We start from the raw sequence: 27620 nt of genomic DNA, 5'->3' as shown, positions 1-27620 counted from the left end.
GTCAGAAAATAAACCTAAAAAAATATATAAAAAAATAAATATAATGGGGCAGAGTCATGAAACGATTGACGCCACATGTGTAACGCCCCAGAGTGGCATTACCACTACTGCACCTTGCTACTATCTCTAATGGGCTAAAATTATGTCATTTTGTGTATTTATTTCAGGTCCACTACACTGTGCATTCCTATTTCTAATGTAACTGTTATGTTCAAATGTAATGTGCTTGGTTCACCAGCAGGTGGCAGCAAACATGGCAGAACTATAGTTAGGTAGAATGGAGCTTTCCATTCCATTCTAACACCTCTCTCTGAAGAGGAGTGGATGAGTCCCACTTCTTGTAGGAAGGGTAGGGACCAGTTTCTAGAGCAGTCTAGCTTACCCCCTGCTAGGGGAAGGAGGGTGTGCTGGGCACGTCTCTGCTGGATGTGCCCAGGCCAAGCCAAGCCAGCAAGAGCACCTTCAGCTCTGCTGGATGTGGAGGCCAAAACTTAGAGCCTCAGGAGCCAAGAGGAGAGTTCCCTGGCATAATTAAGAGACAGCCTACAAAGAGAGAAGTTGCAGCATAAAGAAGAAGCTGGGTTATACAGCAAGCCTGTAAGTACAGCAGAGCCAGAGAGCAACAGATGAGTTTGCCTACCAGAGTTTTAATGCCAAAGCCTGCTGGGACCAAGACAAAGCCTGAAACTGTTTAGAGAAACATTTACCAAAGTAAAGCTGCTATTCAACCTTATGACAAGGTCTGGACTCAATTATTTCTTTAAATTCCTTAACTATTCCCCCTATTTGTCTGCTTCGAGCCAACACCTGGGGTCCAACCGTATCCAGGTAGGAGAACCGGGACACTCACTTACACTAGAAGGGACATTTTAGGCCACCCTATACCACTCGGCCATTCCTACACCACCACCACCAATTACAAAAGGGGCCCTGGCTGTTGCCGCTGCGTTGCACATGTATAATGTCAAAAGAGCTGCAAATTATAGCGCAAAAGATATATGAAAAGTGGCGACAAAATGAGTGGGCTTAGCAGGAGAGGACGGGGCCAGTTGCCTGACAGAAGCTGGCGTAAATTCTAGCTCATATCTATGCCGACTCACAGCAGCTGTAAATGTGATTTTCTGGTGCAGGGACTGCTGGGCGGGGCAGCAGGTCACTGTTTAGACAGTACCATGTGCTGCATAGGAACAATGGGAGAGATTTAGCAAACTAGTGTGAAGTAGAACTGGCTTAGTTGCCCATAGCAACCAATCAGATTCCTCCTTTCATTTTCCAAAGGAGCTGTACAAAATTAAAGGTGGAATCTGATTGGTTGCTATGGGCAACTCAGCCAGTTCTACTTTACACCAGTTTAGTAACATAGTAACATAGTACATAAGGCCGAAAAAAGACATCTGTCCATCCAATTCGGCCTGTCATCCTGCAAGTTGATCCAGAGGAAGGCAAAAAAAACAAAACCCTGTGAGGTAGAAGCCAATTTTCCTCACTTTAGGGGAATAAAAAATTCCTTCCCGACTCCAATCAGGCAATCAGAATAACTCCCTGGATCAATGATCCCTCTCTAGTAACTATAGCCTGTAATATTATTACACTCCAGAAATACATCCAGGCCCCTCCTGAATTCCTTTCTTGTACTCACCATCACCACCTCCTCAGGCAGAGAGTTCCATAGTCTCACTGCTCTTACCGTAAAGAATCCTCTTCTATGTTTGTGTACAAACCTTCTTTCCTCCAGACGCAGAGGATGTCCCCTCGTCACAGTCACAGTCCTGGGGATAAATAGATGATGGGAGAGATCTCTGTACTGACCCCTGATATATTTATACATAGTAATTAGATCTCCTCTCAGTCGTCTTTTTTCTAACGTGAATAACCCTAATTTTGATAATCTTTCAGGGTACTGTAGTTGCCCCATTCCAGTTATTACTTTAGTTGCCCTCCTCTGGACCCTCTCCAGCTCTGCTATGTCTGCCTTGTTCACAGGAGCCCAGAACTGTACACAGTACTCCATGTGTGGTCTGACTAGTGATTTGTAAAGTAGTAGGACTATGTTCTTATCACAGGCATCTATGCCCCTTCTGATGCAACCCATTATCTTATTGGCCTTGGCAGTAGCTGCCTGACACTGGTTTTTGCAGCTTAGTTTGCTGTTTATTAAAATTCCTAGATCCTTCTCCATGTCAGTGTTACCCAGTGTTTTACCATTTAGTATGTACGGGTGACTTGCATTATTCCTTCCTATGTGCATAACTTTACATTTGTCAGTGTTAAACCTCATCTGCCACTTATCTGCCCAAGCCTCCAATCTATCCAGATCCCTCTGTAGTAGTATACTGTCCTCTTCAGTGTAAATTACTTTACACAGTTTAGTGTCATCTGCAAATTTTTATTTTACTATGCAAGCCTTCTACAAGATCATTAATAAATATATTGAAGAGAATAGGGCCCAATACTGACCCCTGAGGTACTCCACTAGTGACCCAATCTGAGTGTATACCGTTAATAACCACCCTCTGTTTTCTATCATTGAGCCAGTTACTTACCCACATACAGACGTTTTCTCCCAGTCCGAGCATTCTCATTTTATATACTAACCTTTTATGTGGTACAGTGTCAAATGCTTTGGAGAAGTCCAGATACACGACATCCATTGATTTGGCGCTGTCAAGTCTAGAACTTACCTCCTCATAGAAACTGATTAAATTAGTTTGGCATGACCGATCCCTCATGAAGCCATGCTGATATGGCGTTATTTGCTTATTTCCGTTGAGATGCTCTAAGATAGTGTGACAGATCCATCTTTATAGACCTATATTGCTGGTTCGTCTGCTTGCCTTCATTTCGCTGGATTTCCTGTCCGTAGGCCCCTGTTCGTGTGTTTCCCCAAATACCGATTGAAAATACCGAACGGACGGCCACCCAGGAGAGGAGTGTGCTGCTAGTTAACCTAAATGGCCTCATTGTTCACAAAGGACTTGAACTAACTTGAACTCCTGGTCTAATTCGTGGCATTGTGGGATGTTAAATGTCTGTGTATTGAAAAGGGTTGGGACATTGTATGCTTAAATGGTGATTTCTGTTCTGTTGTCCCCACATGTGTATTGGTGATTTCCCTCTGTCTTGAGAGATAATTGGATTACTCCTCGGGTGTCACCAGGGCAGAGAGGAGGAAACCATGATGCATTGTGGGGATGTATTGTCTCTGTAGTGCTGCATGTCTGTCCTGTGTCACAGTCTCCATTCTGGTCCCCTAGGGGCGTGTCCACCAGATGGGGACCTGCATAAATACGGGCGGGTAGCCCTCAATAAATCATTCCTGTTTGACCTTCAAGACGGAGCTTGGTCTCGTTTGTGGAGGGATTTATTATTGGGACAGCGCTTTCGTTTATTGCTAGCTGTGGAAGGAGTTTGACGATCGGCTGGATTAAAAACTGCATTTCTGGAGAAAGGGGATTATTCACTAAACGGCGGCTTCATCTACCTGGCGGTGAGTGTTGTAACAATTGGTGGCAAGCAACGGGATGAATCCCACCGCCCAGAAGGCCAGCTACAAATCCCAGGGTGGAAATGCAGTATGAGGAATTAAGGCGTGCTACCCTTAAAGATATATTGGAACGCAGAGGACGATCAGCGAGTAATCTCAAGAAAAGAGAGATTATTTCTATATTATTGGAGATGGATGCAGCACAGGGAACGGAGAGAGCTAATGTGCCTGGCATACTGGATTTAACACCCGAGGAGGTACAATTTAACCGGGCAGTCCAGATAAGGCTGGCACACCTTGGCCCTAACCCTGCAGCAGATATTGTGATCCAGGTGCAAGCAGCAGTAGCAGCACAACAGGCGCTCCAGGGAAGAGGAGCTGCAGCAGCAGAGGTACCCCATAATAATAATGGAAGGAGAAAGGTACCTTTTGCTGCATTTAGACATTTTGTGGAAACGGAGGGAGAGATTGACGGGTTCCTGGCCGATTTTAAAAGGCAGTGTGCCTTACACCAGGTACCCGCAGAGGAATGGGTCACTATCCTCTCTGGGAAATTATCCGCCCGGGCCAGTGAGGCTTTTCGGGCCATCCCAGAGGAGGAAATTACAAGTTACCGGGCAGTAAAAGATGCCCTTTTGTCCAGATACGCTGTCACCCCTGAGGCGTACCGGCGGCGATTCCGGGACACTAACAAGCAGGCTGGCGATTCTTATGTGGAGTGGGCATGCAGGGTACACCACACCGCAGCCCACTGGATGGCAGGGTGCCAAGCGGTAACTGGGGAAGAGGTGCTGCAAGTATTTTTGTTGGAGCACTGCTTTGATCGGTTACCTGCCGGAGTCAGAGAGTGGGTTAGGGACCGCAAACCCGCTACCTTACCTGAAGCTGCTCGTCTGGCCGATGAATACACAGATGCACGAAGGCTAGACCAGACAGCAGCCAAGGTCCCTACCCGAGTGGAGTACAAACCGGCAGCACCTCCAACCACTACTGTGTATCACCCCCCAGCGCAACGCACCCCCACAATACCACCAGCAAACAATTATGTTCAACCAGCTCGGTTCAACGCCCGGGATTACTCTCAGCCTATCCGGTGCTATGGGTGCAAACAGTTGGGGCACAAGAGACCGGAGTGCCCATTGAACAATACCAACCAAGCGCAGTCGTAGAGAAAACCAGCCGGCGGAAATCAGCAGCCACCACAGCCTTCCGCTCACTGTCTTGAGCAGGAGGAATTTTGGGGTATACTACATGAGGCAGATCCAGTACAAGCAGCCCAGCAGGATAACCGGCAGCAGCACAGGCAGACCGTTAGACTAAATGGCAAAGTGGTCACTGGTCTGAGAGACACCTGAGCCACTATGACCCTGCTCCAAAAGAACCTTGTTTCGGAACACCAACACACTGGAAATACTGTGGCAGTGAGGGTAGCAGGAGGCGCCGTGTTCCGTCTACCTGTTGCCCGGGTTCATTTGGATTGGGGAGTGGGCTCTGGACACGTGAATGTGGGGGTTATGAAAGACTTGCCTGCTGATGTCTTGCTCGGGAATGACCTGGCCCCTTTGGTTTCTGCTTCTGCTCCAATGGGACCTGCTGATGTCAACCCAGTGACTACCCGGGCCCAGACCCGTGTTGCTGGAACCAGCCCACCTGCCGCTGAGACCCAGGTAAGACCCGATTCCCCGACTGATATCCTAGGACAGACCTTTTCTAGCTGGGATTCCCCAGAGGAGTTTGGGAGGGAAACTCAGGCAGATCCGACTCTCCAGAAGTATAGAGACAGAGCAGATACTGGAGAGGAAGGAGTAGATGGGGAGCGGTATGAATGGGTGGGGGACAGGTTATATAGGATCCCTAAACCGTCCCGAATCGACAGCTGGTGGTGCCCGCTAAATACCGGCGGGAGATTCTGCGGATAGGGCATGATGTTCCATTAGCCGGACATCTAGGGTCCCGCCGCACAGCCTATAGGATCATGCAGAACTTCTTTTGGCCAAATGTTAATCAGGCTGTGCGGATATATTGTAGTACGTGTGACACTTGTCAACGGGTAGGAAAGCGGGGGGACCACCCAAGAGCTAGACTTATGTCTATGCCTATCATTGGGGAGCCCTTTGCCCGCATAGCCGTTGACATTGTGGGTCCACTGGCCAGGGCTAGTCCATCCGGTAAGAAGTATATTCTCACCGTGGTGGACTATGCCACTCGCTATCCAGAGGCAGTAGTGCTGTCTGATATAGAGGCAGAGACAGTTGCTGATGCCCTGGTTAGGATTTTTACTAGAGTCGGATTCCCTAAGGAGATTCTCTCTGACCAGGGAACCCAATTTACCGCTGTGCTCACCCAGCAACTGTGGAGGGTGTGCGGCATTAAACCGATACTTAGTTCCCCGTACCATCCACAGACTAACGGCCTCTGCGAGCGATTTAATGGCACCCTCAAACAGATGTTGAGGACCTTTTCTGACACTTGCAGAGACTGGGAGCGATTCCTGCCTCATCTGTTGTTTTCTTACAGAGAGGTGCCCCAGGAATCTAGTGGGTTCTCCCCCTTTGAGTTGCTCTATGGGAGGAGGGTCCGCGGACCCCTAGATCTCATTAGAGGACACTGGGAGGGGGAGACAGAGCAGGAAGGGACCCCCATAGTACCGTATGTCCTGGAACTCCGGGACCGCATGGAGAAACTGTCCCTGATGGTAAGAGAGAATCTCCAGGTGGCCCAGGGGAGACAGAAGAGACGGTACGATCGGGGTGCCCGGCAGCGAGTCTTCCAGGTTGGGCAGAAAGTGCTAGTGCTCAAACCTGTGAAGGCGAACAAGATGCAAGCATCTTGGCAGGGCCCATATAAGGTGTTAGCTCAGGTGTGTGATACTACCTACCTTATAGCCAGCTGTTCAGATGAAAGGATCCAGCGATCCTTTCATGTGAACATGCTAAAGGAGTATCAGGAGAGACCGGAGGATGTCGCTGCAGTATGTGCCCCTGCTGCAGACGATACAGAGAGTTTACCCTTACCCGATTTGTTAGAGAGGGACTCCCAGACTGACCTTACTAGTCTTGTACAGCTAGGGGATAGATTAAGCCCCACAGAGAAGGGACAGGCAAGACAGCTTCTGTGGAAGAAGCAGGCGACGTTCTCCCAAGAGCCTGGCTACACTACCCTAGCTGTACATAAGATAGAGACCCCTGGACAGAACCCCCTAAGACAGCCCCCTTACCGTATCCCTGAATCAGTCCGAGAAGGAATGCGGAAGGAGATACAGGAGATGACCCAGCTTGGGGTCATCGAACACTCCGATAGCCCTTGGGCTTCGCCTGTAGTCCTGGTGCCTAAGAAAGATGGGACCACCCGGTTCTGTGTAGACTACAGGCGGCTCAACGAGTGGACCACCACTGACGCCTACCCGATGCCCCGGGTAGACGAATTATTAGATCGTATTGCCAGGGGATGCTATCTGACCACCATAGACCTGTGTAAAGGCTATTGGCAGATTCCCCTGGCCAAGGATGCTATCCCCAAGTCGGCCTTCGTCACCCCATTTGGCTTGTACCAATTTAAGGTCATGCCATTTGGGATGAAGTATGCCCCGGCTACCTTTCAGCGTATGGTGGATAGACTTCTCGATGGATTCCAGGAATTTGCTTCTGCATACCTGGATGACATTGCGATCTACAGTGGGTCCTGGGAGGAACACCTAGTACATGTAGAGGTAGTTTTGGACAAAATTCGGGCTGCTGGCCTGACATTGAAGCCAGAGAAGTGCCATCTAGGCATGGTTGAAGTGCAATACCTGGGTCACAGGGTGGGGTGTGGGAGCCAGAGACCGGAGCCGGCTAAGATAGAGGCAGTAGCTAACTGGCCCACACCTATCACTAAGACCCAGGTGTTAGCCTTCCTAGGGACAGCAGGGTATTACAGACGCTTTGTCCCAGACTACAGCACTATTGCTAAGCCCCTGACTGACCTGACCAAGAAAAATCTCCCTAAGCAGGTCCTGTGGTCTCCGGCTTGTGAAGCTGCGTTTCAAGCACTCAAACAGGCTCTTGTAAATGCCCCTGTCCTGGCTGCCCCAGTCCCTAACAAACGTTTTCTCGTCCATACAGATGCTTCCATGTATGGACTGGGGGCTGTGCTGAGCCAGGTCGGGGAAGATGGAGGAGAGCACCCTGTCGCATATCTCAGTAGAAAGCTGTTACCCTGGGAAGTGAGTTATGTGGCAGTGGAGAAGGAATGCTTGGCCCTGGTCTGGGCATTGAAAAAGTTAAGCCCTTATTTGTATGGACAGGAATTTTCCCTTGTGACGGACCACAATCCCCTTGTCTGGCTTAACCGTGTCTCAGGAAACAATGGTAGACTGCTGCGGTGGAGTTTAGCTTTACAACCGTATAACTTCACCATCAGCTACCGACCCGGTAAGCAGAATGGGAATGCAGATGGATTGTCCCGGCAAACCGACGTTCTTGCTACCTCCTAGTCCGGTCATCCCCAAGTTGACCCGCTAAAGGGTCAAGCCGGGTCTGCCGGAGTGTCCCACAAGGGGGGAGCCGTGTGACAGATCCATCTGTATAGACCTATATTGCTGGTTCGTCTGTTTGCCTTCATTTCGCTGGATTTCCTGTCCGTAGGCCCCTGTTCGTGTGTTTCCCCAAATACCGATTGAAACTACCGAACGGACGGCCACCCAGGAGAGGAGTGTGCTGCTAGTTAACCTAAATGGCCTCATTGTTCACAAAGGACTTGAACTAACTTGAACTCCTGGTCTAATTCGTGGCATTGTGGGATGTTAAATGTCTGTGTATTGAAAAGGGTTGGGACATTGCATGTTTAAATGGTGATTTCTGTTCTGTTGTCCCCACATGTGTATTGGTGATTTCCCTCTGTCTTGAGAGATAATTGGATTACTCCTCGGGTGTCACCAGGGCAGAGAGGAGGAAACCATGATGCATTGTGGGGATGTATTGTCTCTGTAGTGCTGCATGTCTGTCCTGTGTCACAGTCTCCATTCTGGTCCCCTAGGGGCGTGTCCACCAGATGGGGACCTGCATAAATACGGGCGGGTAGCCCTCAATAAATCATTCCTGTTTGACCTTCAAGACGGAGCTTGGTCTCGTTTGTGGAGGGATTTATTATTGGGACAGCGCTTTCGTTTATTGCTAGCTGTGGAAGGAGTTTGACGATCGGCTGGATTAAAAACTGCATTTCTGGAGAAAGGGGATTATTCACTAAACGGCGGCTTCATCTACCTGGCGGTGAGTGTCGTAACAGATAGCATCTCTCAGAAAACCTTCAAACAATTTACCCACAGTTTGATAAATCTTGCCTAATTAATTTTGGTGCCGACAGAGCAACATGATCATCGGATGAACGAGGGTTTGCTTGTTCATCGGGTGATCGCCAGCACCGTTTACAATGGGCAGTTATGAGGAATGAGCATTTATGCAAATGCTCATCCCCGATAATCTGCCTTATTACCGGGGTTCTCCCATGACTAATGTAAAAAATGAAAATCAGACTTAATTTAGTACATGACAATCTCTTTCTAACAAATTGAGAACCAGCCCTGGACCTCACATGGATCCAGAGATCTCCACATTCATTGCTCTGCTAGATTTAGCTGGCAGCTCAAGAGGAGTGTCTTTTCTGCTGCAGCTCAGGAGGCGTGTCTCAGCTCTCCCTATCACAGCTCAGGAGGCGTGTCTCAGCTCTCCCTATCACAGCTCAGGAGGCGTGTCTCAGCTCTCCCTATCACAGCTCAGTAGGCAGTTGAAGGGTGAAACTGAGCATGTGCGGCCTTCTCTGTGAGCCAGATAAATAAGTAAGAAAAAATAAACAGCAGGTGGTGCTATACAGATATATTTTATTGAATATCTCAGTAGCTATGCTAAATTTTTAATGATATGCAATTGCAAAAGTATTCCGTTCCAGGTGCTGGTTTGAAAACTGTAGAATATTTTCCGTTTGAACAACCCTTTAAGGCCTTATTCACATTTCCATGTCAGTATGACATCCGTGGAAAATCTGTACATGTTTCATCCGTGAAGAAGTTTGTGAAGGATCTGTGTTTGGTCCGTGTGTACGTTTTTTACCCTCCGTGTGTCATCCATATTCCACAGACATTGCTCAGCTGACAATTTCCAGAGCATCTCCTACCGGTGGTGAATAGTCTGTGTTGTGCCAGTGGTTTTTCACGGACCCGCATACTTCAATGGACATGTTTGGTCTGCATGGCACGGTCAGTAAACAAAATACTGATGTGTGAATAAACACATTAAAATCAATGGGTACCTGTGCTGTCTGTGGAAAATGCGCCATTCAGTCCATATGATAAATGGGAGAAGAGACCTGTTTTCTGAGCGCATGAAATATTGCTAAATAAGGCAATCACAAAATGTTCTTCTTATCTTTCTCAAATCTTAGCCGAAAAAGTATTTTTTGTAAGAGTTCAGCGTCCTCCTCCTCCTCTGACACTGTTTTTCTAATGCAAAACTCAGAAGATGGATGTCAGTGAAGAGTAAATATTTCTAAACTTTTCTCAAGTATTCCTTCTAGACCGCAATCCGTTTATTCCTGACATCATTAAAAGCTCGCTTTCAAAGCCAGAGAACACCACCCCATAAGAGTCACTTTTGGGTAATTGTTTTTCTATAACTCATTTTTTTTTCCGTTTCGAAGATGACTAAACACGAGATTTCTGTTGACCGACCGCTCGTTCAGATGATAACTATTCCTCCAACTGCCCCATAAAAATCCTTAGAGGAGCGTGCATGTTTTTCAGTTGGAATAGGGGAATAAGCTACTAACAGACACTTTATCTGTGGGAAGAAAAGATCAGGCAGGTTGACATCCAACATGACCAATCCATCCAACGCATTAGATCAGAAATTGGTGAAATTCAGCTAATGTTTATGCCCAACTTGTCCTGTATAGAACTAGGAGCAACCCCCTGTCCTGTACCTGGTTTCACTCCCACGACCCATCCTCCAGGTTCCCTATGTGCATGGGTCGCCTATAAGTCATATTAGTCTAGCTTTGTCGAACAGTAGATACAGACCTACCAGAGTACCCCTATAATGACTGTAAGCATTCCCCCATAATCAGCGACAACCAACCAATTGTGGACAATCCAGGAGAGAAGAAAAGTATGTTGTAGGTGGCCATTCTGGGACAGAAGCAGGAACGGGACCTGGCACCAAACTGGTACCCAAGTGCAGATATCTGAATTAAGAACTGAAGCTTGGGGGGAAAGCAGAGGTGTATGCTACTTTAAGTCCCCCACCATTCTCATAATCAGTTTTCTCAGATCTTCTTGAAAATAATTCTTAGGCTGAGTTCAAATCAAATTTTTGCCCTACACGACTTACACGTTAAATGGCATCAGACACCATAAGGGTTCCATTGTAAAGGTATCCTTTAACATATATGTTTTCTTGCCAGATTCTGCAACTTCTTTGTTAACCAAAGGGCAAAAACGTAATGTGAACAGCTCCTTAAAAGGATGCAAGTGAAAAGACTTCTATTTGGATCAGGTTCTGTTGGATACATTAGGGTACGGCCACATGGTCAGGTTTCCTGATGCAGGTTTGGAAGTCAAAACCAGGCGTGAATGCAAAAACAGAAGATGCTTTCTCTCCTTCTATGATCTGCTCTTGATTTTGGCTTCCAAAACTGAAACTGTGCCTCCGTGGGTTTTAGTTACGGTACCTCACAGGTGACCTTGTCACCAACCTTTAATTTAAATGTAGTAGATATAGGACTGACATAATCATGGTCTGGGGACAGGAACTATCTTATCTTCTCACCAGACCTTCAAGATAAGTTCATTGGATGTCTAATGACCACATCATAAATGTGTTGGGCTGTAAGAGGAAGCAGAAGTGCCCAGAGGAAACACATGTAAGCGCTGCCATGTTAAAAACATCATGGTGCTATGTCTGAGTAGTTTATCCTTACGGACTGCCAGCATCTCTTCTAATGCCTGACTTCCTTCCTTCACATTTCCGATCTAAGGACCTTTCCAATTCCAAGCCTCCAGCTATTTACTCTTGCCAATATTTAAGAACACACTTCCATATACACCCTCAGCATCAGCTGAACTGGGTCCTTGTTCCTCAAGGTTTCCAGGCGGTAATAGTGCCAGTGTCTTCTATAAGGCTAGGGCTACACAGCGACTTTTGATCACACCACAATGAATTCACAACCATTGCATTGCTAGTCTCGCCTCAGGATTCTGAATGTGATTGGGTAGAAATCTAAAAGCTTTGGATTTACTTTACCAATTTTGTCTTCTGGCAACCATATAAATAGTGTTTCCCCAGAATGTCCTGTTGGTGGTTTTCCTTTTCCTCCCATTTTTCTGTTCAACTTTTTCAAACATAGTTGTTGTTTCTAATGGGTCTTATGTGTGGAAGGTGGAAGGTAGGATAGTGCCAGTCTGATTATTCGTCGCTCATCTTTTTTGCTATGTGAGCTTTCTCACATCAAAGCCATAAATATTTCTAGGTCCTGCCTCTTTATTTTTAGCTGCGTTGATACAAGAGTCCATAGCCAGGAGAGCAGACTCTAAAGAGCCCAGCGGGTGTGCCTACTTTCGGTGCCTACAAAAATAGGTGTCACTCACTGATAGGTCTGCCCACTGGACTCCTAAGCCCAGGATGAGCATAGATATAAATGACTAGTTCACATTATACTGAATGATTTAAAGCAAAACTATACATCAATCTTCTCAGCTTCTCCTGCTCTATAACCTGCTGGACCCAGGCAGGACTGTATGTACAACATGTGTATCAAGCCCCGGAGGAGTGAAGCGGAGAATGGGAGTGGTAGTGGCTCTGGCTGCAAAATTTATGCAAAGTGGTAAGCCTCACACTAAGGACTTCCCAGTTTTGCGGACCGCAAATTCCGGTCCGCGATGTACGGGTACCGACCGTATGCCCACCGTCTGCTGATGTGGACCCATTCCCTTGAATGGGGTCCGCGATCCACATTAGACGGTTCACACTGCAAAAAAGTTGTGTTTCTGTGATCTTCCAATCCGTGCCTCCATTCCACACCGTACCTTATCCTCCGGATTATGGACCCATTCAAGTGAATGGGTCCACATCCATGATACGGTGCGCACACAGCCGGTGCCTGTATATTGAGGACCCACTGTTTGAGAGCCACAATACGGGCACGGCCAGCACACGTTTATGTGCATGAACCCTTAGGGCCAGGCAGTGATAGGAGGATGTGTAACACTCCAGAGTTGTGTTACTACACGCCTCTACTCCGCTACTATCTTCTAAGAGCCTCTAAACTGTCATCAGATGTAATTTATATTATGTCTTCCACAAATGTGCATACAAATCTATGTTAAATGTAATTGTTCCTGTAATTTGCCTGGTTACCAGTAGGTGGCAGCAACACATTGGCAAGTACAAGTTACAGTTTAGTGTATCTGAGCTGGAATGGATTATTCCAGCTTAGCTCCCACTCTGTGTAAAGGTGGGCTGAGCCCACATCCTGCAGTATGGGTGGAGAAGGAAGTTAGAGTTAGTGTAGCCTTGCTAGGGAAAGGCTGTGTGTGTGAGGAGTTCCCCTGCATAGGGAAGACAGCAAGGACCTGGTCTCGGCTGAGACTTGGCCATATTCCCAGTCTGAGCACCTTCAGCTCAGCTGGATGAGAAAAGCAGAAAATTTCAGACAACCTGAGAAGAAAGCATCACCTGAGAATCCATCTGTGAGATAAGTCCAGAAACCTAGGAGAAGCTCATTCCTCCTTAGCTAGTCTGTCCCCATACAGCAGAAGTTACCAGATAAGAGCAGAAGCTAACCCTGCCACAATTGCAGAGCTACCAAGCAGACGTTTTATCCTGCAAGCTCCAAACAAATCAGAAGTATTTATTCCTGTCAATTCTTGCCAAAACCTGCCGGGACCAAGAGATCAAAGCTGTATACTGCTTGGATGCAAGTTATTTCAAGTAAAGAAACGTTTGAACTTCATCTAAAGGTCTGGACATCATTTCTTCTGCAAAATCCCTCTATTACTCCTACTATCAGTACACTCAAATTTATTGCAAGTGAGCCAGGAGTACGGCCGTACCCAGGTAGGAGACATCGTGACACAACTATCCCTATCCTACAGAGACATTATAGGCCATTACACCACTCTGGCATTCCTAATCTGGGACGTGCATTATTACACCTTGGAAGGGCCCTGGGATAGTACCCTGCGCATGCTGCAATTGGCTTCACAAACAAATACAGACTATTATCCACCTGACCCTGCATTAAAGTGGCATCAGCGTACCCGTTTCTTGTCACTGCAGATGCACCCTTTCTTCCCTTAGGGCACACCCTGATGTTGCGGCTCCTGCCTGATGGTACTTGGGGTGCCCTTGGTGTTATGAGTGTTGTACAGGTGCAGGGCAGGATATGTAGCTGCTGTAGCCAGTGAATGGTGCTGGAGTCAGTAGCTATTGTAGAAAATAAACAAGTGAAGAACAGAAGCAGTAGTACATCAAACAGTATCACACATTTCCAAACAATTCACAGTGCAAATCTTTCCAGATAGTGATGTATGGATATGAGAAATTATGGGGGTTGTAGTACTCTCTCTATCTTTCCCTCTGGGAAGTAGACCTAGTACTCTGACAAGTGAGCACGTGTCTTCTCTCACCACTCCAGCTAACTCACACTTTCTAGAATTAACTAGGTGCAGACCTAAGTCCAATGCCTAGCTTCCTACAGGGGCAGAGTCAGGACTGTTAACTCGGACTGATCCATACAAAACTATGCAGACACAATACAATCCATCAAATAACATTAAATAACAATAACAGTTTTCAAGTACCCTATTCTGGGGTACTGAACATGACAGGTTCTCTTTAACTCTAAATCCATCTGAATTCAAGCTAAATCTGTTGTGAATCAAGATTCCCAGTTTCAGTAATCCTCCTGGGAAATTCTGGACAAGTACGCTAACCAGGAGCAATGTCTCAGATGGCTGGCTGCTGTTTCCTGCAATCCTCCACTACAGATGGTTGTTATATGATGTCGTCCTGCACATCTTCAATAACTTGGAGCACTAAACATAAACTGAAATGTGTGTTTTATACCAAGAACTTCCACCATACAGGAAGCACAAATCACAGGCCGCTCTATTACATCATATACACTTGACCATCAACATTGCTACCAAAAGTCTACGGAGAACGTTAAAATCGTCTCTCTACGCGACAGCTGTAGATAAAATAGGGGCGTGCCATATTTTTTTGGCGAGTAAAGATTAACTATTACTTTATTAGATTTTATACTAAGGGCCCTTTTACACGGTTTGTATAAACGCTTCTTCCCGATAATCTGACAGTGTGAAAGGAGTCAGCAAACGTTAATGCATCGGGTGATCGTGTCATTCTGCCGGCACTTAAAATCATCATTCCTAGTGTATAAACAATAATTTTCTATGGAGACAAGCAATGGCTGAATCATTCGCTTGTCCCCATACAGCGGGGGTGATTGCCGCGTGTAAATGCAGCTTTCACCTCCGCAGACGATCTGACAGTGAGCGGGAGCGTCTGCTTAGTTCCCGATCATCTGTCAGATAATCAGCCCATGTAAAAGGACCCTTAGATTAAATTTCATTGCTCAGTATAGCCTGGTCAACACCCAATTTCTGTAAAAAATATATATATATAAGGTCTTGGTATATTTGCCTAACGGTGCGCACACAATTGTGCGCCAAGAATAATGTACAGTGCACAATTAATAATGCCTAGTTCCATATAGATAGCCTATACGGTGCCCAAATAATACTAACATGTGGCACTAAAGAAAGGCACCCAGTACCCAAAACTTTTGACATGTCATAGTGACATCATAAGTTTTGGTCGATAGGGGTCTGGGTGCTGATACCCCCACCAATTGTTAAAACAAAGAGACAGACGCCCCACTGAGCTGAGCGCTGTGCCCCTTCATTTCTGATCAGCTCTGCTCGGCTCTCCTCTATTACAGATCTGTAGTAGGTCTATGAGTCCGTGCACAGATGGCTCAGCTCTATAAGGCAGGGATGCCCAACCTGCGGCCCTCCAGCTGTTGCAAAACTACAACTTCCATCATGCCTGTACAGCCTGCAGCTATCAGGGCATGCTAGGAGTTGGAGTTTTGCAGCAGATGGGGGGGGTGGGGGGGGGGCGCAGGTTGGGCATCCCTGCTCTAAGGAATGACCCCACAACTGATGCCACCGACTCCGCTGAACTTACAGAGGCTGTGGCCTCTTCTGTTTGGATCCCAACCTGAAGTGTTTCCTTCTCATTCTGTTCAGCTCCATAATTGTAAATGTAGATGAACAGGAAGACTACGGAACGGTTTCGGTCAGGACCCAAGAGCCCCTCTGAGTGCAGCAGAGACATGTTAGTATTAACTAAAATGTCTTTCTTCAACAGGGCAGAAGAAAGCGTCAGGTTCTTAAAAATCCCAAAGAACCCTTTTAAATCTTAAGCATGAGCAATGTGCTCAGTGTCACCGATTCACCGATTTCAATCTCTTGGGGTTATATAGTCAGTATGGTTGAAGGACTTATGTCCATCAAGTTTAACCAGTAGTGCGGAGAGTAAAAGTGAGGAGAGGGGATCATAAATCTTTGTTTTCCCCTTTAGTCGTGGACATTAAATATATATATATATAGAAACCTGTGCTGTTGCAGCTGGGTCCACTACTAACTTAAAGGAATAATAATGTCTTCATACTGTCCATTGGAGTGCATGGAAGGGTCTACACCATCAATGGTTTTTGGATATATAGACAGGTGAGACATATTCTGGAGAACCGCTATGGGGGTCTGTGTCCACGCCTACTGATCCATAAGTCACGAGTCAATCTGCTCTGAGATGACTTGCACACCTCTTAATAATTTGGGGGCATCATGGCGGGTCGGTGCACCAGCTAGCAGCAAGTGTGGAATTCGGCTGTTACTTGAGCCAAAAAACTGTCATAAGTAACTTTAAATGTATTAGGATGAGCAGGTACCCACCCTCTTATTTACAGAAGTGCCAAGCGTGGCTTAAAAGGGCAAAACAAGGTTTGTGCAGTTGTCATTCAGTTATTATATGGGACACTGTGGTGGTCATGGGGGACTGTTCTCAAAACCAGGTTACAAATGTTTTAGTCTTCAGTGGTTCTATGTCTACGGCAATTATATAATGGAGCAGCTAACAAGGGTGCAATGCCGACAACAAACAAATATCCTATCGGATGAAAAGCACTTAGCTCAATAATTCAAAGAGTATTTCCAGAGCCCTGCACCTACACCTGTAACATTAGCTCACAGCCCCTGAATCAAGAGTGGCCGTTCATTTGGCAGGTGGGTATTGGGAATGACCAGGCAACTGTGGATTCATTGGAAAATAGGATCGCGCTGCAGATATTCCTGAGGTCCTCTTGCACACCATGCGGTTTAACACCATCAGATCCAAGCACGGGGCGAAATGTAAGTACTCATAAAATTCCTCCCCTCATCCAAACCTATAAAAACCAAGGGGTCGTAGAATAGTGAAGCACATTTACATACAGTGCCTTGCAAAAGTATTCACCCCCTTGACTTTTTTTGTATTTTGTTACATTACAGCCTTAAGTTCAATGTTTTGTTAATCTGAATTTTATGTGATGGATCAGAACACAATAGTCTAAGTTGGTGAAGTGAAATGAGAAAAATATATAAATAAAAGTATTGTTTAGAAATAGAAAACTGAAAATTGGCATGTGCGTATGTATTCACCCCCTTTGTTAGGAAGCCCATAAAAAGCTCTGGTGCAACCAATTACCTTCAGAAGTCACATAATTAGTGAAATGATGTCATGTATGTGCAATCTAAGTGTCACATGATCTGTCATTACATATACACACCTTTTTTGAAAGGCCCCAAAGGCTGCAACACCTAAGCAAGAGGCATCACTAACCAAACACTGCCATGAAGACCAAGGAACTCTCCAAACAAGTAAAGGACAATGTTGTTGAGAAGTACAAGTCAGGGTTAGGTTATAAAAAAATATCCAAATCTTTGATGATCCCCAGGAGCACCATCAAATCTATCATAACCAAATGGAAAGAACATGGCACAACAGAAAACCTGCCAAGAGACGGCCGCCCACCAAAACTCACGGACCGGGCAAGGAGGGCATTAATCAGAGAGGCAGCACAGAGACCTAAGGTAACCCTGGAGGAGCTGCAGAGTATCTGTACATCGGACGACAATAACCTGTACGCTCCATAGAGTTGGGCTTTATTGCAGAGTGGTCAGAAGAAAGCCATTACTTTCAGCAAAAAACAAAAAGGCACATTGTGAGTTTGCGAAAAGGCCTGTGGGAGACTCCCAAAATGTATGGAGGAAGGTGCTCTGGTCTGATGAGACTAAAATGTAACTTTTTGGCCATGAAAGAAAACGCTATGTCTGGCGCAAACCCAACACATCACATCACCCAAAGAACACCATCCCCACAGTGAGACATGGTGGTGGCAGCATCATAGTGGGGGGATGGGACTGGGAAACTGGTCAGAGATGAGGGAAAGATGGATGGTGCTAAATACAGGGATATTCTTCAGCAAAACCTGTCCCACTCTGTGCGTGATTTGAGGCTAGGACGGAGGTTTACCTTCCAGCAGGACAATGACCCCAAACACACGGCTAAAGCGACACTTGAGTGGTTTAAGGGGAAACATGTAAATGTGTTGGAATGGCCGAGTCACAGCCCAGATCTCAATCCAATAGAAAATCTGAGGTCAGACTTAAAGATTGCTGTTTACAAGCGCAAACCATCCAACAGCTGGAGCAGTTCTGCAAGGGGGAATGGGCAAAAATCCCAATGATAAGATGTGGCAACTGCTCATAGAGACTTATCCAAAGCGACTTGGAGCTGTGATTGCCGCAAAAGGTGGCTCTACAAAGTACTGACTTTAGGGGGGTGAATAGTTATGCACATTGACTTTTTCTGTTATTTTGTCCTATTTGTTGTATGTATGCTTCACAATTAAAAAAATTAAAATAAAAAATATTCAAAGCTGTGGGCATGTTCTGTAAATTAAATGATGCTAATCCTCAAAAATTCATGTTAATTCCAGGTTGTGAGGCGCCAAAATACGAAAAAAGTCAAAGGGGGTGAATACTTTTGCAAGGCACTGTATATGTCCCGTAAAAAGGTTTATTGTACTCCAATCATCCAAACCTATAAAAACCAAGGGGTCGTAGAATAGTGAAGCACATTCACATATATGTCCCGTAAAAAGGTTTATTGTACTCACAAAATTACACTTGTAATCAGCATATCAGAATTTAAAATCTCCACGCTGCCCTGTATTTTAAATTCGGATATGCTGATTACAAGTGTAATTTTGTGAGTACAATAAACCTTTTTACGGGACATATATGTGAATGTGCTTCACTATTCTACGAACCCTTGGTTTTTATAGGTTTGGATGATTGGAGGAATTTTATGAGTACTTACATCTCGTCCCGTGCTTGGATCTGATGGTGTAAAACCGCATGGTGTGAAAGAGGACCTCAGGAATATCTGCAGCGCGATCCTATTTTCCAATTAATCTACAGTTGCCTGGTCATTCCCAATACCCACCTGCCAAATGAACGGCCACTATTGATAACAGGTGTAGGTGCAGGGCTCTGGAAATACTCTTTGAATTATTGAGCTAAGTGTTTTTCATCCGATAGGATATTTGTTTGTGGTCGGCATTGCACCCTTGTTAGCTGCTCCATTATATAATTGCCGTAGACATAGAACCACTGAAGACTAAAACATTTGTAATCGGAATGCCTCTTAGGTTTTGAGAATCTGCAGCGCGATCCTATTTTCGCACAATTTGGAATTAAAGTGAACTTGACCCACATCACTATACTAGGATCTGCAGCGCGAACAGTCCAGGCAACGTATCAGAGACCTTTTTTTCTTTAAACTGTGGATTCATTGGTTGATCAGCCTGCGTAAATCTACCAAGTGGGCGCTCTTGTATTCGAGAAATCTGCATTAAGTCGAAGGGCATAAATGAGTTGTGCAACTAGTCATGACCTTCGTGTGTAGCAGGCAGTATGGGTACGTATCTGGTACACCGACTAGTAAGTATATTGCAGCACAAAATCCCACTCAGCAGAGCCAAATATCACACTGCAGCACAAAATAATTGCCCCGGCAGCACCAAATACCTTTCCAGAAGCTGTCCGTCTGTGGTGGCCACGTTCTGCCCTCCTAACTTCAGTTGCGTCAGGATGGCAATATAGTGAAATTCATGAGTCAGAAGATCACATGCAGCCACCAGCCAGGTACATGTGCACTTGAGGTTCCCAGTGTTAATTAACTCTGCGAGCGTCAGATCATTGATGAATGATGTGGCTGAAAGATGTCATCATCGTGGTCTGCTGCCAATAGAGAAGATGATGAAAGAAAACATCCACATCAGAAGAGAAGTCACTGGATATAATCAGTATGTAGTGCTTTATTCTCCTTGATGTTTGGTTGTGCTGAATGTAACGTCCATCTAAATATGTCCACTGAGGCAGAGACCACCAGTGGTATGGTAGAGCTCTCTGCAAGATCTACAGTCATTTTGGTGCAAACCAACCTGGTGGAGTCAAAATCTTCAACCAAGGTTAAAGTCAAAACATCCAAACAGCTGATACTGTGGTTGTACTGTGCAGTATACTGTTTTTTTGTACTCATGGGGACCAAGCTTGAGGAACAGCCCAGGGCAGGGTTGCCAACTGTCCAGAAATTTCTGGACAGTCTATAAAAATGGGCAACATTATGATTTTCCAATTTGTCTGTAAAAATGTTGGCTGTTCATGATTTTGGGATAAGTTGTCCAGAAAAATTCCGGTTGTCAACCCTGCTTTTGGGCCACTTTTGGCTACCATGACCTATCTATCTACATTGACGTAACTCCATATGGCAGCCATTGAATGAAGTTGTTGCATGATTTTATGACAGTGGGTGGACTAGTCAGAGCACAGAAAAAAATGTTTTTATGCCAATTACAGTACGGGCAAAATTTTTCTTTTTCTTTAATTTCCTATAGGTTTAACCGCTTCACGTCCGCCCATAGACTATAAACGTCCTATGGGTGGACGTCTATTTCTGACAGCACGTTTTAGAACGTCCTGTCAGAAATAGCAGCTGCACGCTAATCGTGCAGCTGCTGATCGGGTTGCCCGCTGTCAGTGACAGCAGGGCAACCCTAAGACAAGGCAGGGACAGTTCCCAGGTGTCCCTGCCTTCACGATCGCTGCAGACACAGCGCTCTCCGAGCGCTGTGTCTGCAGAGCAGGAAGCGCTGTGCGCTTCCTGTTCCGGCCCGGCGGTCATGTGACCGCTGTGACCGGAGAGTGCAGGGGCTGTGTGAGGTCTCTCAGAGACCTCGATCAGCCCTGCTCTGAGGCTGTACAGCGCTGGATTGCTGCTGTACAGCCTCTATAGGGGTGTATTTGTCCTGTAACTGGGGCTACTATGTCAGCCCCAGTTACAGGAGAAATCAACTGTGAAAAAAAAAAGAAAAAGTGAAGCAAATGTCCCCCAGAGGTCTTGTATGACCTTATGGGGGACGAAAAGTGTAAAAAAAAATAAAAAAAAATAAAGGGTTGAAAAAATAAAATAAAATAAAGTTTCACATGTAAAAAAAAAAAAGTTCCCAAGTAAGGAATAAAAAAAAAAAATTAAAAATAGAAAAAATAAAATAAAATAGACATATTAGGTATCGCCGCGTCCGTAAAAACCAGCTCTATAAAAGTATCACATGACCTAACCCCTTAGGTGAACATCGTAAAAAAAAAAAAAAAAATGTCAAAACAAGCAATTTTTTTCACCTTGCATCACAAAAGGTGCAACACCAAGTGATCAAAAATGCGTATGTCCCACAAAATAGTACCAATAAAACCGTCACCTCATCCCGCAAAAAATGAGCCCCTACATAAGAAAATCTCTTAAAAATAAAAAAACTATAGCTCTTAGAACATGGAGACACTAAAACATCATTTTTTTGGTTTCAAAAATGCTATTATTGTGTTAAAGTGAAAAAAATAAAAAAAAGTATACATATTAGGTATTTCCGCGTCCGTAAAAACCAGCTCTATAAAAATATCACATGACCTAACCCCTCGGGTGAACACCGTAAAAAAAAAAAAAAACTGTGTCAAAACAAGCAATTTTTGTCACCTTGCATCACAAAAGGTGCAACACCAAGTGATCAAAAATGCGTATGTACCACAAAATAGTACCAATAAAACCGTCACCTCTTAGAACATGGAGACACTAAAACATAATTTTTTTGTTTCAAAAATGCTATTATTGTGTAAAACTTTAATAAATGAGAAAAAGTATACATATTAGGTATTGCCACGTCCGTAACAATCTGCTCTATAAAAATGTCACTTGACTGAACCCCTCAGGTGAACGCTGTAAAAATAAATAAATAGAAACTGTGCTAAAACAACCAATTTTTTGGTCACCTTGCCCCATAAAGTGTTATAATGAATGATCAAAAAAATCATATGTACCCAAAAATAGTACTAATAAAACTGGCACCTTATCCCCTAGTTTCCAAAATGGGGTCACTTCTTGGGAGTTTCTACTGTAAGGGTGCATCAGGGGGCTTCAAATGGGACATGGCATCAAAAAACCATGTGGAGTTCCTTTTCTTCTGCGCCCTGCCGTGTGCCCATACAGCAGTTTATGACCACATGTGGGGTGTTTCTGTAAACCGCAGAATCTGGGTAATAAATATTGAGTTTTGTTTGGCTGTTAACCATCGATGTGTTAAAGAAAAAAATTTATTAAAATGGAAAATCTGCCAAAAAAGTGAAATTTAAAAATTTGATCTCCATTTTCCTTTAATTCTTGTGGAACGCCTAAAGGGTTAACAAAGTTTGTAAAATCGGTTTTGAATACCTTGAGGGGTGTAGTTTCTACAATGGGGTCATTTATGGGGGTATCCACTATGTAGGCCCCACAAAGTGACTTCATACCTGAACTGGTCCTTAAAAAGTGGGTTTTGGCAATTTTCTTAAAAATTTGAAGAATTGCTTCTAAACTTCTAAGCCTTCTAACATCCTAAAAAAATAAAATGACATTTCCAAAATGATGCCAACATAAAGTAGACATATGGGGAATGTTAAATAATAAATATTTTATGAGGTATCACTTTCTGTTTTAAAAGCAGAGAAATTGAAATTTAGAAAATTGCGAATTTTTCTAATTTTTGGGTAAATTTGGGATTTTTTCATAAATAAAGGTGAAATATTTTGACTCAAATTTATGACTATCATGAAGTACAATGTGTCACGAGAAAACAATTTCTGAATGACTTGGATAAATAAAGGCGTTCCAAAGTTATTACCACATAAAGTGAGATATGTCAGTTTTGCAAAATTTGGCCTGGTCAGGAAGGGGGCAAATGGCCCGGATGGCAAGTGGTTAATAGGGTTGCCTAGTGATGGCATATCTTATGTATAATCGGTAGGAGTCCAAATTGTCCCCTCTGCTTTCTTATAATCCGGCCCTGAACATAGCGGAGACATACGCCCCTCCTCTTAATTAGAATGGCTTTAAGAAAAATGTCAGGCTTTCTCATCCAGAGTCAACACATTAAAGGGGTTGTCCGGCTTCCTCACAACACAGAAATATCACCATTTTAGTAAACCACTGGCTAGGAGGTCGTAGCACGAAGTATGGAGATCGACAAGTAATCCTGAAAGCGTTAAAGGGAACCTGTCATCACCTTTATGCTGCCCATACTAACGGCAGAATAAAGTAGAGACAGGTGAGTTGGCTTCAGCCGTCTGTCAATTAAAAGTTAAAAGTAAGTGGTTGCCGAGAACCAACATCACAATCATTGCAGACTGGGCCTGGAAAAGAGTCCTGGCCACCTGAGAAGAGTCATGGTTATTCATGTAGTCCTGCTCTCCTGCCCACCTGCTGATGACTGACAGTCTTCTACCTAGTTTTCTCCCTTTCTCTCTAGGAGAGAACTGCCAATCATCAGCAGATCGGTGAGAGTGCAGGAGATTATGAATACCCAGGACTCTTCTCAGGTAGATTTGACTCTTTTCAAGGCCTGTGCTGTAATGATTATGATGCTGGTTCTCAGCAACCACTTACTTTTACCTGATGAGCGACACACCGCTGAAATCAGCATTTCTGTCACTATTTTATGCTGCCCTCAGTGAGGTCACCATAAAGTTGATGACAGGTTCCCTTTAACGGGAGTGGTAGGGGATCAATGTAATATATATTTTTTCCCCAGTTATTGAATAGAATGCCAGTACTACAGTCAAGACTGACATACAGTTAGATATGTGGGCTCAAAAAGGGAATGGAACTATAACAATAGGAAGCTCTATAGGCACTATGGCTGCCATTAGTGGTTGTCACCGTTTGGCTGTAACTAAGTGAATTCAGAAACATCCGAATGAAATAAGAAATGACCATGATGCCAGCTTCTGCTGATTTTCATCTGCTGTTTGCCATCCTCGCGGCTTGCTGTGTGTTTGACTCATATCCATTATTCCTACTGCTTCTTCTTTACATAATAATCTGAATTTAGGAATCGGTTCCTATTTTGCTGATCAGAATCACATTGGGTGTTCCACACCATGCAAATCTCCTTCCTTGTGCTGCATATCGGAGATGATAACAACAGGAGCCAAGTGTAAATAACCCAACATAAAAATGTAATTTTATGCAACAGTGTCATTGTTTTTATGGAGCTCTCAAATATCTGATCCCCGCAGGAGTAAGCACTTGGCGACAGATCCGATCGGTCTCCTCTACCTGCTGGTACCATATCACGACCGGCGTGCCGATCACATACGTGACGCAAAGGGAGGGAAAAGGGAAGGCCCTGTCCAAGGGAGAGGGAAAGGTGGTGACCCCTAACTCACCTTGAGGCTGGCACCTGACGTCCCTAGACGGGGTTTCTCACCCGTACGCCGATCACGTGCCTAAACCCTGGCTTTCCCTAAGATGAGCCCTAGGTAGTGAATAGGGCGGTGGGGACATTAGTCCTCACCACTATCACTAAAGGAAAACACCAAGGAGAGGACAGACAATACAGACAAAACATATAATCCAAGGTGGGCAACAACAGCGGACAACAAAAGCCCAACAGGGATCCGGAGGGTAACGCTCTGGAACGAGAACCAGGAATCAAAGCTACACAGCTCCAGTGGGTCAGTATAGAAGTCCAGGCAGGAAGCTCTATATCTGGCAACCAGAGAAGTGGGATGGAGAATATAAGGGAGGTTGGGAGTGCCGGACAAGAAACAGCTGAGGAGAAGAAGCTACGGATCCCTGAGTGAGACAAAAAGGATTGCAAGGCAAACACAGAAAGCTACCATTAAGAAACAGCGCGATCTTTAGACATAGAGCGCGCAGCCACCCGCTGCGACTTCCTGATCCCGGGTATAACGGAGTCAGACGTGGCTCTAGACACCCTCGTGACAGTACCCCCCTTTCCACGAGGGGCCTCCGGACACTCAGTACCAGGTCTCTCAGGATGAGAAGCATGGAAAGCTTGAACTAACCTGTTGGCGTTTACCTCTGACGCTGGAACCCACATTCTTTCCTCGGGACCGTAACCCCTCCAATGCACCAGATATTGAAGAGAGCGGCGGACCCGACAAGAATCAACAATTTTGGATATTTGAAACTCCAGATTACCATCAACAATAACAGGAGGTGGCAGCGGTGACGGTTCTAGAGGTGAAAAATACTTTTTGAGTACCGACTTATGGAAGACGTTATGGATTTTAAAAGTCTGAGGTAGCTCCAGGCGAAAAGCCACGGGGTTAATGATGGTTACTATTTTGTAAGGACCAATGAACCTAGGACCCAGTTTCCAAGAGGGAACCTTTAACTTAATATTCCTATTAGATAACCACACATAGTCATTCACTCCTAGGTCCGGACCTGGCGACCGTTTCTTATCAGCCATGCATTTATACTGTATTTACTTCCCATATTTCTCAAGTTAGCTTGCACCTTCTGCCATACAGATGAAAGAGATGACGAAAACCGTTCCTCTTCGGGAACCCCTGATGACCCACCTTCTTTGAAAGTACAGAATTGGGGATGAAAACCATATGCACTGAGAAATGGTGACTTGCCAGTGGATTCCTGACGGCGATTATTTATAGCAAACTCGGCTAACGGTAAATATGATGACCACACCTCTTGGTTTTCAGACACAAAACACCTTAAGTATGTCTCAAGATTTTGGTTGGTACGCTCAGTCTGTCCATTCGACTGAGAATGGAAAGCGGAGGAAAAGGACAAGTGTACCCCCAAACGGGAACAAAAAGCTTTCCAAAACTTAGAAATAAACTGGGTTCCCCTATCCGAAACAACATCGGAAGGGACTCCGTGAAGCTTCACAATTTCACTGATGAACACCTGAGCAAGAGTCTTAGCATTAGGTAGTGCGGGTAACGCAATAAAGTGTACCATTTTGCTAAACCTGTCTACTACTACCAAGATAACTGTTTTACCCGGAGACAAAGGTAAGTCAGTGATGAAATCCATTGATAGATGTGTCCATGGCCTATTGGGAATGACAAGTGGCAATAAAGACCCTGTTGGACATGTATGAGAGACTTTTGCGCGTGCACAAGTAGAACAAGTAGACACAAAATCCATTACATCCTGACGCAATCTTGGCCACCAAAAACGACGAGACAATAGCTCCAACTACTACTAGCTTTACTACCCGGGTGCCCAGCAAGTGCCGAATTATAATGTTCCTTTAATAATTTGAGACGCAAGATTAACGGTACAAACAATTTCTCTGAGGGGCAAGAGACCGGGGCGTCCCCCTGGGCCTCTAACATCTTCCCCTCCAGAACAGAGTGTACAGCAGAGACAACCACTCCTCTTTGTAAAATGGGTACCGGATCACCCAAATTACCCCCTCCAGGGAAACTACGAGATAATGCATCTGCCTTGGTATTTTTTGCCCCAGGACGATAGGTGATGAAAAAGTTAAACCTGGTAAAAAATAGCGACCACCTAGCTTGTCTAGGGGTGAGACGCTTAGCTGATTCGAGGTACAGAAGGTTTTTGTGGTCCATAATCACCGTGACGGGGTGGATTGCCCCCTCTAAAAAGTGACGCCATTCTTCAAACGCTAGTTTAATAGCTAATAGTTCCCTATTGCCAATATCATAGTTCTTCTCCGTGCAGATAGTTTTTTAAAAAAGAAAGCGCAAGGACGCCATTTGCCAGGAGACGGACCCTGAGACAGTACAGCCCCCACTCCCACCTCTGACACATCTACTTCAACAATAAAAAGCTGGGAGACATCAGGTTGAATTAGTACAGGTGCCGAGGTAAACCTCTCTTTTAGAGAGGAAAATGCAATTTTAGCGGCGTCAGACCATTTAGAAAAATCTGTCCCCTTTCTAGTCATGTCAGTAAGGGGTTTGACAATCACAGAATAATTTTTAATGAACTTTCTATAGAAATTTGCGAAACCCAAGAACCGTTGCAGTGCTTTAAGGTTCTCAGGAAGATCCCAATCTAAAATTGCCTGGACCTTCCTAGGATCCATACGGAAACCTGAAGCAGATAAAAGATATCCCAGGAACTGTATCTCCTGAACGGCGAAGACACACTTTTCAATTTTCGCATATAATTTATTTGTCCGTAGGACCTGCAGTACCTGTCTGACATGTATCTAATGTGTTTTCAGATCAGACGAATAAATTTAAATATCATCTAGGTATATCACCACAAACCTGCCGATAAGATGACTAAAAATATCATTAGCGAAATGTTGGAAGACAGCAGGAGCATTGGTCAGACCGAAAGGCATGACTAGATTTTCATAATGCCCCTCCGGGGTGTTAAAGGCTGTCTTCCACTCATCCCCTTCCTTGATACGAATCAGATTGTAGGCCCCCCTAAGATCAAGTTTGGAGAACCACCTAGAACCCGCAATCTGATTAAACAGGTCAGGAATGAGAGGAAGGGGGTATGGGTCTCCGATGGTTATCTGGTTTAGTTCGCGGAAATCTAGGCAAGGACGCAGGCCCCCATCTTTCTTTTTAACAAAGAAAAACCCTGCAGCCACGGGTGATGAAGAGGGTCTGATGTGTCCCTTAGCTAGACTC

The sequence above is a fragment of the Bufo bufo genome, chromosome 6 (assembly GCF_905171765.1).
Source record: "Bufo bufo chromosome 6, aBufBuf1.1, whole genome shotgun sequence".
Lineage (NCBI taxonomy): Eukaryota > Metazoa > Chordata > Amphibia > Anura > Bufonidae > Bufo > Bufo bufo.
The sequence above is the reverse complement of the archived record's forward strand: the minus strand, read 5'-3'. Positions refer to the sequence as shown.